The sequence below is a fragment of the Venturia canescens genome, chromosome 6, assembly GCF_019457755.1.
Source record: "Venturia canescens isolate UGA chromosome 6, ASM1945775v1, whole genome shotgun sequence".
In the NCBI taxonomy this organism is placed as follows: domain Eukaryota; kingdom Metazoa; phylum Arthropoda; class Insecta; order Hymenoptera; family Ichneumonidae; genus Venturia; species Venturia canescens.
In genome coordinates, this window is record NC_057426.1 from 20,094,118 (window position 1) to 20,106,665 (window position 12,548).

Below are 12,548 nucleotides of genomic sequence, written 5' to 3' on the forward strand. Positions count from 1 at the left end.
CCTCGAGAGACGCCAAGGCAACGTATTTTCACTTCCAATTTCGTGAAAAAACCAATTTTTATTATGAAATTGAATGTTATAAGGTGAAATTCATGTCTCCGCTGAAAATCGACATTCTGCCATGATTTTCAGTTCCAAATAGGCAAAAGAAACTGAAGAAACAGGGAAAAATTTCTCATTGCAATCGACAGACGCCAAGGCAACGTCTCTTCACTTCCAATTTCGTGAAAAAACCAATTTTTATTATTAAATTGAATGTTATAAGGTGAAATTCATGTCTCCGCTGAAAATCGACATTCTGACATGATTTTCTATTTCAAATAGACAAAAGGAACTCAAGAAACGGGAAAAAAATCCTCACGACTCTGCAGAGAAGCCAAGACAACGTTTTTTCACTTCCAATTTCGTGAAAAAACGAGTATTTGTCATGATATCGGATGTTATAAGCAGAAATTCATAAAGTTGGGATTCTCCCATGATTTTCAATTTCAAATAGGCAAAAGGAACTCAAGAAACGGGAAAAAAACCTCACGACCTTAGAGAGAAACCAAGGCAACGTTTTTTCACTTCCAATTTCGTGAAATAACGAGTTTTTATCATGAAATTGTATGTTATAAGGCGAAATTCATGTCTCCGCTGAAAATCGACCTTCCACCATGATCTTCAGTTCCAAATAGGCAACAGAAACTGAAGAAACAGGGGGAGATTTCTCATTGTCCTCGAGAGACGCCAAGGCAACGTTTTTTCACTTCCAATTTCGTGAAAAAACCAATTTTTATTATGAAATTGAATGTTATAAGGTGAAATTCATGTCTCCGCTGAAAATCGACATTCTGACATGATTTTCTATTTCAAATAGGCAAAAGGAACTCAAGAAACGGGAAAAAAATCTTCACGACTCTGCAGAGAAGCCAAGACTACGTTTTTTCACTTCCAATTTCGTGAAAAAACGAGTATTTGTCATGATATCGGATGTTATAAGCAGAAATTCATAAAGTTGGGATTCTCCCATGATTTTCAATTACAAATAGGCAAAAGGAACTCAAGAAACGGGAAAAAAACCTCACGACCCTGGAGAGAAACCAAGGCAACGTTTTTTCACTTCCAATTTCGTGAAAAAACGAGTTTTTATCATGAAATTGTATGTTATAAGGCGAAATTCATGTCTCCGCTGAAAATGGACCTTCCACCATGATCTTCAGTTCCAATTAGGCAAAAGAAACTGTAGAAACAGGGAAAAATTTCTCATTGCAATCGAGAGACGCCAAGGCAACGTCTTTTCACTTCCAATTTCGTGAAATAACGAGTTTTTATCATGATATTGAATGTTGTAAGCAAAAACTCATATTTCTGCTGAAAATCGAGATTTTCCCATGACTTTCAATTTCAACTAGGCAAAAGGAACTCAAGAAATGGGAAAAAAATCCTCACGACTCTGGAGAGAAGCCAAGACGACGTTTTTTCACTTCCAATTTCGTGAAAAAACGAGTTTTTATCATGATATTGGATGTTATAAGGTGAAATACATGTCTCCGCTGAAAATCGACATTCTGCCATGATTTTCAGTTCCAAATAGGCAAAAGAAACTGAAGAAACAGGGAAAAATTTCTCATTGCAATCGAGAGACGCCAAGGCAACGTCTTTTCACTTCCAATTTCGTGAAAAAACCAATTTTTATTATTACATTGAATGTTATAAAGTGAAATTCATGTCTCCGCTGAAAATCGACATTCTGACATGATTTTCTATTTCAAATAGGCAAAAGGAACTCAAGAAACGGGAAAAAAATCCTCACGACTCTGCAGAGAAGCCAAGACAACGTTTTTTCACTTCCAATTTCGTGAAAAAACGAGTATTTGTCATGATATCGGATGTTATAAACAGAAATTCATAAAGTTGGGATTCTCCCATTATTTTCAATTTCAAATAGGCAAAAGGAACTCAAGAAACGGGAAAAAAACCTCACGACCCTGGAGAGAAACCAAGGCAACGTTTTTTCACTTCCAATTTCGTGAAAAAACGAGTTTTTATCATGAAATTGTATGTTATAAGGCGAAATTCATGTCTCCGCTGAAAATCGACCTTCCACCATGATCTTCAGTTCCAATTAGGCAAAAGAAACTGTAGAAACAGGGAAAAATTTCTCATTGCAATCGAGAGACGCCAAGGCAACGTGTTTTCACTTACAATTTCGTGAAATAACGAGTTTTTATCATGATATTGGATGTTATAAGCAGAAATTCATATCTCCGCTAAAAGTCGGGATTCTCCCATGATTTTCCATTTCAAAAAGGCAAAAGAAACTCAAGAAACGGGAAAAAAAACTTCACGACCCTAGAGAGAAACCAAGGCAACGTTTTTTCACTTCTAATTTCGTGAAAAAACGAGTTTTTATCATGAAATTGTATGTTACTAGGAAAAAAAAGGTTGGGACAAGTACATTGATGGTCCCTCGTTTGTTGATAATTCCATCCATGAAAAAAACTTTAAAACAAAATTTTTATAAAAAATGGGCAAAAAAATTATTTTATAAAAAAAATACAGAACAATTCGAAAAAAATTTCACAAATCTTGAAAAAGCATTATCTTTAAAAAAAACTAAACTTTATCTCTTTTTTAAAGTGTTAAAAGAATCAAATAACAAGTAAAAAATAAAAACCGAAAAATCGCGCTTGAAATCATTTTGGAAACCGATGCCTCATTCTTCTTATTTGATTCGAAGGGCTAAATCAACTAAAAAAAATTCCATCTAATTTACGTGCAGCATTAAAATTTATTATATCAATTCGAGGCCAAGTATTTTCTAATAAATTGAAAAAAGTTACCATTTGAGTTACGTGCAGCACTAAAATTTATGATATCAATCGAAGGACAAGTAATTTATGAGTAACTCCAAATTTCAACATTATGGAACTGTTTTAAGAAGCTTTTAAATCCAAAAAAATCACATGCAAGCTAGTCATTTCTTACTCTATGATGGCAGAGACAATCGATTGTTTTCAGACTTTCAAGAGCTACTGATATTATTCACAATATTCGACGTCGATTGGATCGATAGAAATTATGTTTAAATATGAGTTAAAAGTACTTGTCCGGCCCATCACTTTTCATTTAAATCAAATAAAAATCAATTATAAAAAAACGAAACTGTACGGGAGAATCCGGTTAAAAATTTATTGAAATGCGATTTAGGTTAGTTATGCCGAATGAAATTCGTTCGCTGGAAGAAGTGAGAAGTAAACACTGCCGTCATAGCAATACAAACTGGGGAGTTATTTTGGAAGCTTCAACATATTTAATGTGCAAAATGTTTTTTATTTATCGATGCACAATAACATCTTTTGTATATTACAGGACAATTTGTTTCCATTCTTATTAAATTAGTGCAATTAAGAGAAAATTACTTGAAGATAACTCTCTAAATTCCCTCTGCATGAATATTTGTGCTCCAACAGTTCTAAAAAAGCCCTGATTTTTATTTAAATATAATAAGTTTAATGGAAAGTGATGGGCCGGACAAGTACTTTTAACTCATATTTAAACATAATTTCTATCGATCCAATCGACGTCGAATATTGTGAATAATATCAGTAGCTCCTGATAGTCTGAAAAAAATCGATTGTCTCTGCCATCATAGAGTAAGAAATGACTAGCTTGCATGTGATTTTTTTGGATTTAAAAGCTTCTTAAAACAGTTCCATAATGTTGAAATTTGGAGTTACTCATAAATTACTTGTCCTTCGATTGATATCATAAATTTTAGTGCTGCACGTAACTCAAATGGTAACTTTTTTCAATTTATTAGAAAATACTTGGCCTCGAATTGATATAATAAATTTTAATGCTGCACGTAAATTAGATGGAATTTTTTTTAGTTGATTTAGCCCTTCGAATCAAATAAGAAGAATGAGGCATCGGTTTCCAAAATGATTTCAAGCGCGATTTTTCGGTTTTTATTTTTTACTTGTTATTTGATTCTTTTAACACTTTAAAAAAGAGATAAAGTTTAGTTTTTTTTAAAGATAATGCTTTTTCAAGATTTGTGAAATTTTTTTCGAATTGTTCTGTATTTTTTTTATAAAATAATTTTTTTGCCCATTTTTTATAAAAATTTTGTTTTAAAGTTTTTTTCATGGATGGAATTATCAACAAACGAGGGACCATCAATGTACTTGTCCCAACCTTTTTTTTCCTAGGGGAAGTTTATGGTTTGATATCACGTCTTTTTTCTCAAAAGTTCCTTATTTATGTTCAGTTGACTATAGGATATTAGTTTAAATTTCTATGAATTATTTATGATTTTCGTCTTATAACGTTGGTTTTCACGAAAACAGACCTATTTTTCGTCAAAATTGTACTGGACATATTTCGTCACAGGTCTGTCCTCGGACTTCGGCGATTTTTTCCCTTGTACTCTAATATGTTTTGTCAATTAAGAACCCAAGAGCACGGCCGCAAGCGGGTTGGAGGCCGGGATATGATTTTCGGCTTATAGCGTAGGTTTCCACGAAAAAAGACCTATTTTTCGTAAAAATTGAACTGAAAATATTTCGTCACAGGTCTCTCCTTGGACTTTGGCGATTTTTTTCCTTGTACTCTAATATGTTTTGTCAATTAGGAACCAAAGAGTACGGTGAAAAGCAGGTTGTAGGTCGTGATATGATTTTCGGCTTATAACGTTGGTTTCCACGAAAAAAGACCTAAATTTCGTCAAATTTGAACTGGAAATATTTCGATAGAGGTTTGTTCTTGGACTTTGGTGATTTTTCTCCTTGTCTTCTAATATGTTTTGTCCATTGGAAACTCAAGAGCATGTAGCAATGCGTGTTGCGGGCTGAGATATGATTTCCGGCTTATAACGTTAGTGAAAAGAAAGGAAAAGAGAAAAGATAGATCAAATTCAAGACACAACGAATACAACAGAATTGGCCATTTTTAAATGTCGTTTTGGCATTCTGAATCTAGACATTTTCGTGTCATCCAAAACATGCCCCCGATGAAATATATTTCCAAAGTTTGCAAGTGGCCGCGGAGATCCAATTATCTACAGTTTGCTAGTTGCAGAAAAAAGGCACCCGGAAACATTTATTATGTCAGAATTCAAAGAAGTAAAAAAAACTGAGCGTACTTGATTCAACAGAGCAACGGAATTCAAAGACGTTTAAGGTACCTGCATTGGTTGTGGAGGAAAACAATTTCATTTCAGGATAATTTAGAAATAAATTAGGAAATTCAGAAATTTAGCATAGAATTTAGAAAAAGGAAAATTAAGATAATTAGTAAAGCTGAAAACTTTTGTGATGAATTTTTGAAATTACATGTTACGGTTGGAGTAAAAAATTTAAATAATTGGCACACATGCTGCGACACAAAAATATCAAAGTTTGAAGGTATTCGCTCCATACCGCAGTAATACAAACTTTAATACTATTTGAAAGGAAACACTTTAAAACTTGCTGAACAAAGTTCCATTACATATTACCATAATCAAAGATAGGGGGTGATACTTAGCACATATACTTATCCACAGAAATTTCCAAATTCGCAGGTATCGGCTGCAATTCAATGTATCTGCGCAATGAGTTTGGAAGACAGCAGTTTCAAATCCATCCATAAATGAGCAACTGAAGACTTTTGTAATGAATTTTTCACTTCATATTTATGTTACGGTGGGAGTCAAAAAATAAAATGAATGGCACAGTATATAAATTTTATAGTTTGCAGATTTTTGCTGTATTTCAATGATCCAAATCTATAGTATTAGAGTGGAAAGTTGTTAGAAGTCATGATGTTACATTAAAATCACATAGCGCACATAACATTCAGAAATTCTGTAGGTTTCCATGATGTTGGCAGGTATTATACTTAGTCGCATCGAAAACTGAGCAACTGTACACTTATCGTAATGAATGTTTTCACCAATAATTCCACATTTGCAGTTTGCAGAATAGGAATACTCAACATACACGTCATTTCATAAGTATTGTTGTCAATATTTGTGTTTGCCTACCGCATTCCGACGATTCAAATTTTCATATTATCAGCAAACAAAGCATCCCAAGACTTTTTGAAACAAGTTTCAAAATTTATTACTCGACAGACCAGGTGGAAAAAGAATAACTACACTTATATCAAGACCAGAAACTGTTTTGAGAATCTGTTGTACAAAATGTGCGATTGATGATCATAATTGGAAACCTTTTGAATCACGTTACCACAATCAGCATGAAGAAATAGTAGAAAATCATAGGACACATATTAGGCAACCAATTAATAATATGCATCGATCCGCTGCAAACCGATGGAGTCAAAACAAGGATCGGAAAGAGCAGAGCCATAGTTAAAAAGAAAAAAGACAGCGCAATTGAAAGAGAACAGAAATCAAAATTGTTTCATGTATCTGTGCATTAGTTTCTGAAGACAGTAATTTCAGATCTATTCAGAAATAAGTAGGTGAAGACTTTAGTAATGAATATCTTCGTTAATATATTCCAGTCGGAACCAAAAAGCTAAAAGATTGGCATACCTGCTATTTCACAGAAATATCAAAGTTCATAGGTACTTGCTACGTACCAGTTATACAGACTTTGGTGCTATATGGAAAAACACTTCAAAATTACATGAACCACATTTTTGAAACTTATTATGACACATTCAAAAAAAAAGTGACAGATACGATGCATGTTGAAGCAAGCAAAATGCTGTAATTTTGTATGTCTCCATGGTTATCCGCAGACAAAATATTTGATCACATCCAAAAATGATCAGGTGTAGACTTACAGACATGAATTTTTCAACCCACAATGCCAATCGCAAACATGGTCTGGAAATATTCAATATACATGTCGCTTCATCACTTTGTCGAACTTTAGAGGTGTTCATTGCATTTCGAAGATACAAATTTTGATAACATGAAAATTAAGCACCCAATGACTTATTGAAATAAATTTCCAAATTTATCATGTAACAACTCAAGTGAATATATCTATACATTATTACATGGCTCAAAGATTTTTCAAAACTTGGGTGTATGAACAAGCAATTATGAAGGCTTTTTGTTATAAATATTTCAAATTATCTTGTTGAAATTAATATAAAAAAAATAGAAATATGAATATCTCTCGTATTGTCTGGAGAACAAATAGAAATTGGTATGACAATACACTGTAAGCTAAGGAGGTGGAAAAAAGGGACCGGTGAACACAGCCAAACTAAATGAAAGAAATTATGACAACAATACATTGAATTACTTGACCAAAGTTTTTTAAAATTTATTTGAATTCGTTTACACACAACCATCCACCTCTTTCTTTAATGTAATTACACAACATAGAATTTCTGTTTGGAAAGAACGCTTTAGAGGTTATAATGAACGAACGTTTTTTTTCTCATTGTTATTATTATTATTATTCAACACTAATTAGTCACGTCATTAATAATATCGATTCCTTTCACTTTTCAATAACCACTTTTATTTTTCTACACTCTGCACGCTACAGCACTCCGGCGGTCATAACCTCAAACGTCAACATGACGCGAAATCTCGCAAATTTGCTATCTATGTATATATTACGATATCGAAGTAGAACAGATAATTCTTAATTTTCACGACACACATTATTCACGTTTTCACTTCTCAATATTTTATTCACTCTCAGTACACTGTATGAGAACAATTAATCCACTTTTGAGGTTTTATTTATTATAGATATTATTGTCGTGAATTGGGCTCGAAACTTATTGAAACTTCTTTTATGAAAAAAATAAAATTGATTATATCCACTGCTATTTCCAATAATGTTTTATTTATTTAAACGAAATTTGCAAATCTTGCACCGTTGATCCACGGGGCTACGATCGCAATCACTTTATAATAACATAACAGACGATAACAGACGGTATACAAGAAAACATTAGGTGCGTTCCACTTATCGCCCGTAACGCCCAGACGACGGCTACTGGGATAGGATATTGGGGCATTTTGGGCGTTTTGGGCGATAAGTGGAACACACCTATTGAGGACTATCAGAAACTTTCTCATCGGCGATTGGTCGAGACGGATAGATTCTCACCGGTGATTGGTTATGATGGGCATCAAGAAGCCCTTGTATGTATCGGTCTGAACCCATATACGGATACATCAGCTGCGTAAATGTGTTGGTACTTTTTGCATAATCTTGAGCCCGTGCAAAGTTTTTTCTCAGCAAATACGCCACCGAGAATGCTGATTTTGGGCTCGTTCGACAGAGAACTTCTTAATTAGCTTAAAGTTCAATTTTCAAAGCCGTACATAACTCATGAGCTTCGCTATTAAAGAAAATCACATGCCAATTTTACCCCCACCACCGCGAATCGTTTTATTCAGAGAAAGTATAGTCTCGGCGAGAGCCTTGGGCCAGCAGACGACAGGGCTGTCAATGTACTTGTCCCGAGACTCTACCGAGTCTCTTGATAAGGCGAAATTCATGTCTCCGCTAAAAATCGACCTTCCACCATGATCTTCAGTTCCAATTAGGCAAAAGAAACTGAAGAAACAGGGAAAAATTTCTCATTGCAATCGAGAGACGCCAAGGCAACGTCTTTTCACTTCCAATTTCGTGAAAAAACCAATTTTTATTATTAAATTGAATGTTATAAGGTGAAATTCATGTCTCCGCTGAAAATCAACATTCTGACATGAATTTCTATTTCAAATAGGCAAAAGGAACTCAAGAAACGGGAAAAAAATCCTCACGACTCTGCAGAGAAGCCAAGACAACGTTTTTTCACTTCCAAATTCGTGAAAAAACGAGTATTTGTCATGATATCGGATGTTATAAGCAGAAATTCATAAAGTTGGGATTCTCCCATGATTTTCAATTTCAAATAGGCAAAAGGAACTCAAGAAACGGGAAAAAAACCTCACGACCCTGGACAGAAGCCAAGACGACGTTTTTTCACTTCCAATTTCGTGAAATAACGAGTTTTTATCATGATATTGGATGTTATAAGCAGAAATTCATATCTCCGCTAAAAGTCGGGATTCTCCCATGATTTTCAATTTCAAAAAGGCAAAAGGAACTCAAGAAACGGGAAAAAAAACCTCACGACCCTAGAGAGAAACCAAGGCAACGTTTTTTCACTTCCAATTTCGTGAAAAAACGAGTTTTTATCATGAAATTGTATGTTATAAAACGAAATTCATGGCTCCGCTGAAAATCGACCTTCCACCATGATCTTCAGTTCCAAATGGGCAAAAGAAACTGAAGAAACAGGGGGAGATTTCTCATTGTCCTCGAGAGACGCCAAGGCAACGTTTTTTCACTTCCAATTTCGTGAAAAAACCAATTTTTATTATGAAATTGAATGTTATAAGGTGAAATTCATGTCTCCGCTGAAAATCGACATTCTGCCATGATTTTCAGTTCCAAATAGGCAAAAGAAACTGAAGAAACAGGGAAAAATTTCTCATTGCAATCGAGAGACGCCAAGGCAACGTCTTTTCACTTCCAATTTCGTGAAAAAACCAATTTTTATTATTAAATTGAATGTTATAAGGTGAAATTCATGTCTCCGCTTAAAATCGACATTCTGACATGATTTTCTATTTCAAATAGGCAAAAGGAACTCAAGAAACGGGAAAAAAATCCTCACGACTCTGCAGAGAAGCCAAGACAACGTTTATTCACTTCCAATTTCGTGAAAAAACGAGTATTTGTCATGATATCGGATGTTATAAGCAGAAATTCATAAAGTTGGGATTCTCCCATGATTTTCAATTTCAAATAGGCAAAAGGAACTCAAGAAACGGGAAAAAAACCTCACGACCTTAGAGAGAAACCAAGGCAACGTCTTTTCACTTCCAATTTCGTGAAAAAACCAATTTTTATTATTAAATTGAATGTTATAAGGTGAAATTTATGTCTCCGCTGAAAATCGACATTCTGCCATGATTTTCAATTTCAAATAGGCAAAAGGAACTCAAGAAACGGGGAAAAAAACCTCACGACCTTAGAGAGAAACCAAGGCAACGTTTTTTCACTTCTAATTTCGTGAAAAAACGAGTTTTTATCATGAAATTGTATGTTATAAGGCGGAATTCATGTCTCCGCTGAAAATCGACCTTCCACCATGATCTTGAGTTCCAAATAGGCAAAAGAAACTGAAGAAACAGGGAGAAATTTCTCACTGCCATCGAGAGACGCCAAGGCAACGTGTTTTCACTTTCAATTTCGTGAAATAACGAGTTTTTATCATGATATTGGATGTTATAAGGTGAAATACATGTCTCCGCTGAAAATCGCCATTCTGCCATGATTTTCAGTTCCAAATAGGAAGAAGAAACTGAAGAAAAAGGAAAAAGTTCTCATTGCAATCGACAGACGCCAAGGCAACGTCTTTTCACTTCCAATTTCGTGAAAAAAACAATTTTTATTATTAAATTGAATGTTATAAGGTGAAATTCATGTCTCCGCTGAAAATCGACATTCTGCCATGATTTTCAATTTCAAATAGGAAAAAGGAACTCAAGAAACGGGAAAAAAATCCTCACGACTCTGGAGAGAAGCCAAGACGACGTTTTTTCACTTCCAATTTCGTGAAAAAACGAGTTTTTATCATGAAAATGTATGTTATAAGGCGAAATTCATGTCTCCGCTGAAAATCGACCTTCCACCATGATCTTTAGTTCCAAATAGGCAAAAGAAACTGAAGAAACAGTGAGAAATTTCTCACTGCCCTCGAGAGACGCTAATGCAACGTTTTTTCACTTCCAATTTCGTGAAATACCGAGTTTTTATCATGATATTGGATGTTATAAGGTGAAATACATGTCTCCGCTGAAAATCGACATTCTGCCATGATTTTCAGTTCCAAATTGGAAGAAGAAACTGAAGAAACAGGGAAAAAGTTCTCATTGCAATCGAGAGACGCCAAGGCAACGTCTTTTCACTTCCAATTTCGTGAAAAAACCAATTTTTATTATTAAATTGAATGTTATAAGGTGAAATTCATGTCTCCGCTGAAAATCGACATTCTGACATGATTTTCTATTTCAAATAGGCAAAAGGAACTCAAGAAACGGGAAAAAAATCCTCACGACTCTGCAGAGAAGCCAAGACAACGTTTTTTCACTTCCAATTTCGTGAAAAAACGAGTATTTGTCATGATATCGGATGTTATAAGCAGAAATTCATAAAGTTGGGATTCTCCCATGATTTTCAATTTCAAAAAGGCAAAAGGAACTCAAGAAACGGGAAAAAAACCTCACGACCTTGAAGAGAAACCAAGGCAACGTTTTTTCACTTCTAATTTCGTGAAAAAACGAGTTTTTATCATGAAATTGTATGTTATAAGGCGAAATTCATGTCTCCGCTGAAAATCGACCTTCCACCATGATCTTGAGTTCCAAGTAGGCAAAAGAAACTGAAGAAACAGGGAGAAATTTCTCACTGCCCTCGAGAGACGCCAAGGCAACGTGTTTTCACTTCCATTTTCGTGAAATAACGAGTTTTTATCATGATATTGGAAGTTATAAGCAGAAATTCGTATCTTCGCTAAAAGTCTGAATTCTCCCATGATTTTCAATTTCAAATAGGCAAAAGGAACTCAAGAAACGGGAAAAAAACCTCACGACCCTGGAGAGAAACCAAGGCAACGTTTTTTCACTTCCAATTTCGTGAAAAAACGAGTTTTTATCATGAAATTGTATGTTATAAGGCGAAATTCATGTCTCCGCTGAAAATCGACCTTCCACTATGATCTTCAGTTCCAAATAGGCAAAAGAAACCGAAGAAACAGGGAAAAATTTCTCATTGCAATCGAGAGACGCCAAGGCAACGTGTTTTCACTTTCAATTTCGTGAAATAACGAGTTTTTATCATGATATTGAATGTTGTAAGCAAAAACTCATATTTCTGCTGAAAATCGAGATTTTCCCATGACTTTCAATTTCAACTAGGCAAAAGGAACTCAAGAAATGGGGAAAAAAACCTCACGACCTTAGAGAGAAACCAAGGCAACTTTTTTTCACTTCCAATTTCGTGAAATAACGAGTTTTTATCATGAAATTGTATGTTATAAGGCGAAATTCATGTCTCCGCTGAAAATCGACCTTCCACCATGATCTTCAGTTCCAAATAGGCAAAAGTAACTGAAGAAACAGGGGGAGATTTCTCATTGTCCTCGAGAGACGCCAAGGCAACGTTTTTTCACTTCCAATTTCGTGAAAAAACCAATTTTTATTATGAAATTGAATGTTATAAGGTGAAATTCATGTCTCCGCTGAAAATCGACATTCTGCCATGATTTTCAGTTCCAAATAGGCAAAAGAAACTGAAGAAACAGGGAAAAATTTCTCATTGCAATCGAGAGACGCCAAGGCAACGTCTTTTCACTTCCAATTTCGTGAAAAAACCAATTTTTATTATTAAATTGAATGTTATAAGGTGAAATTCATGTCTCCGCTGAAAATCGACATTGTGCCATGATTTTCAATTTCAAATAGGCAAAAGGAACTCAAGAAACGGGGAAAAAAACCTCACGACCTTAGAGAGAAACCAAGGCAACTT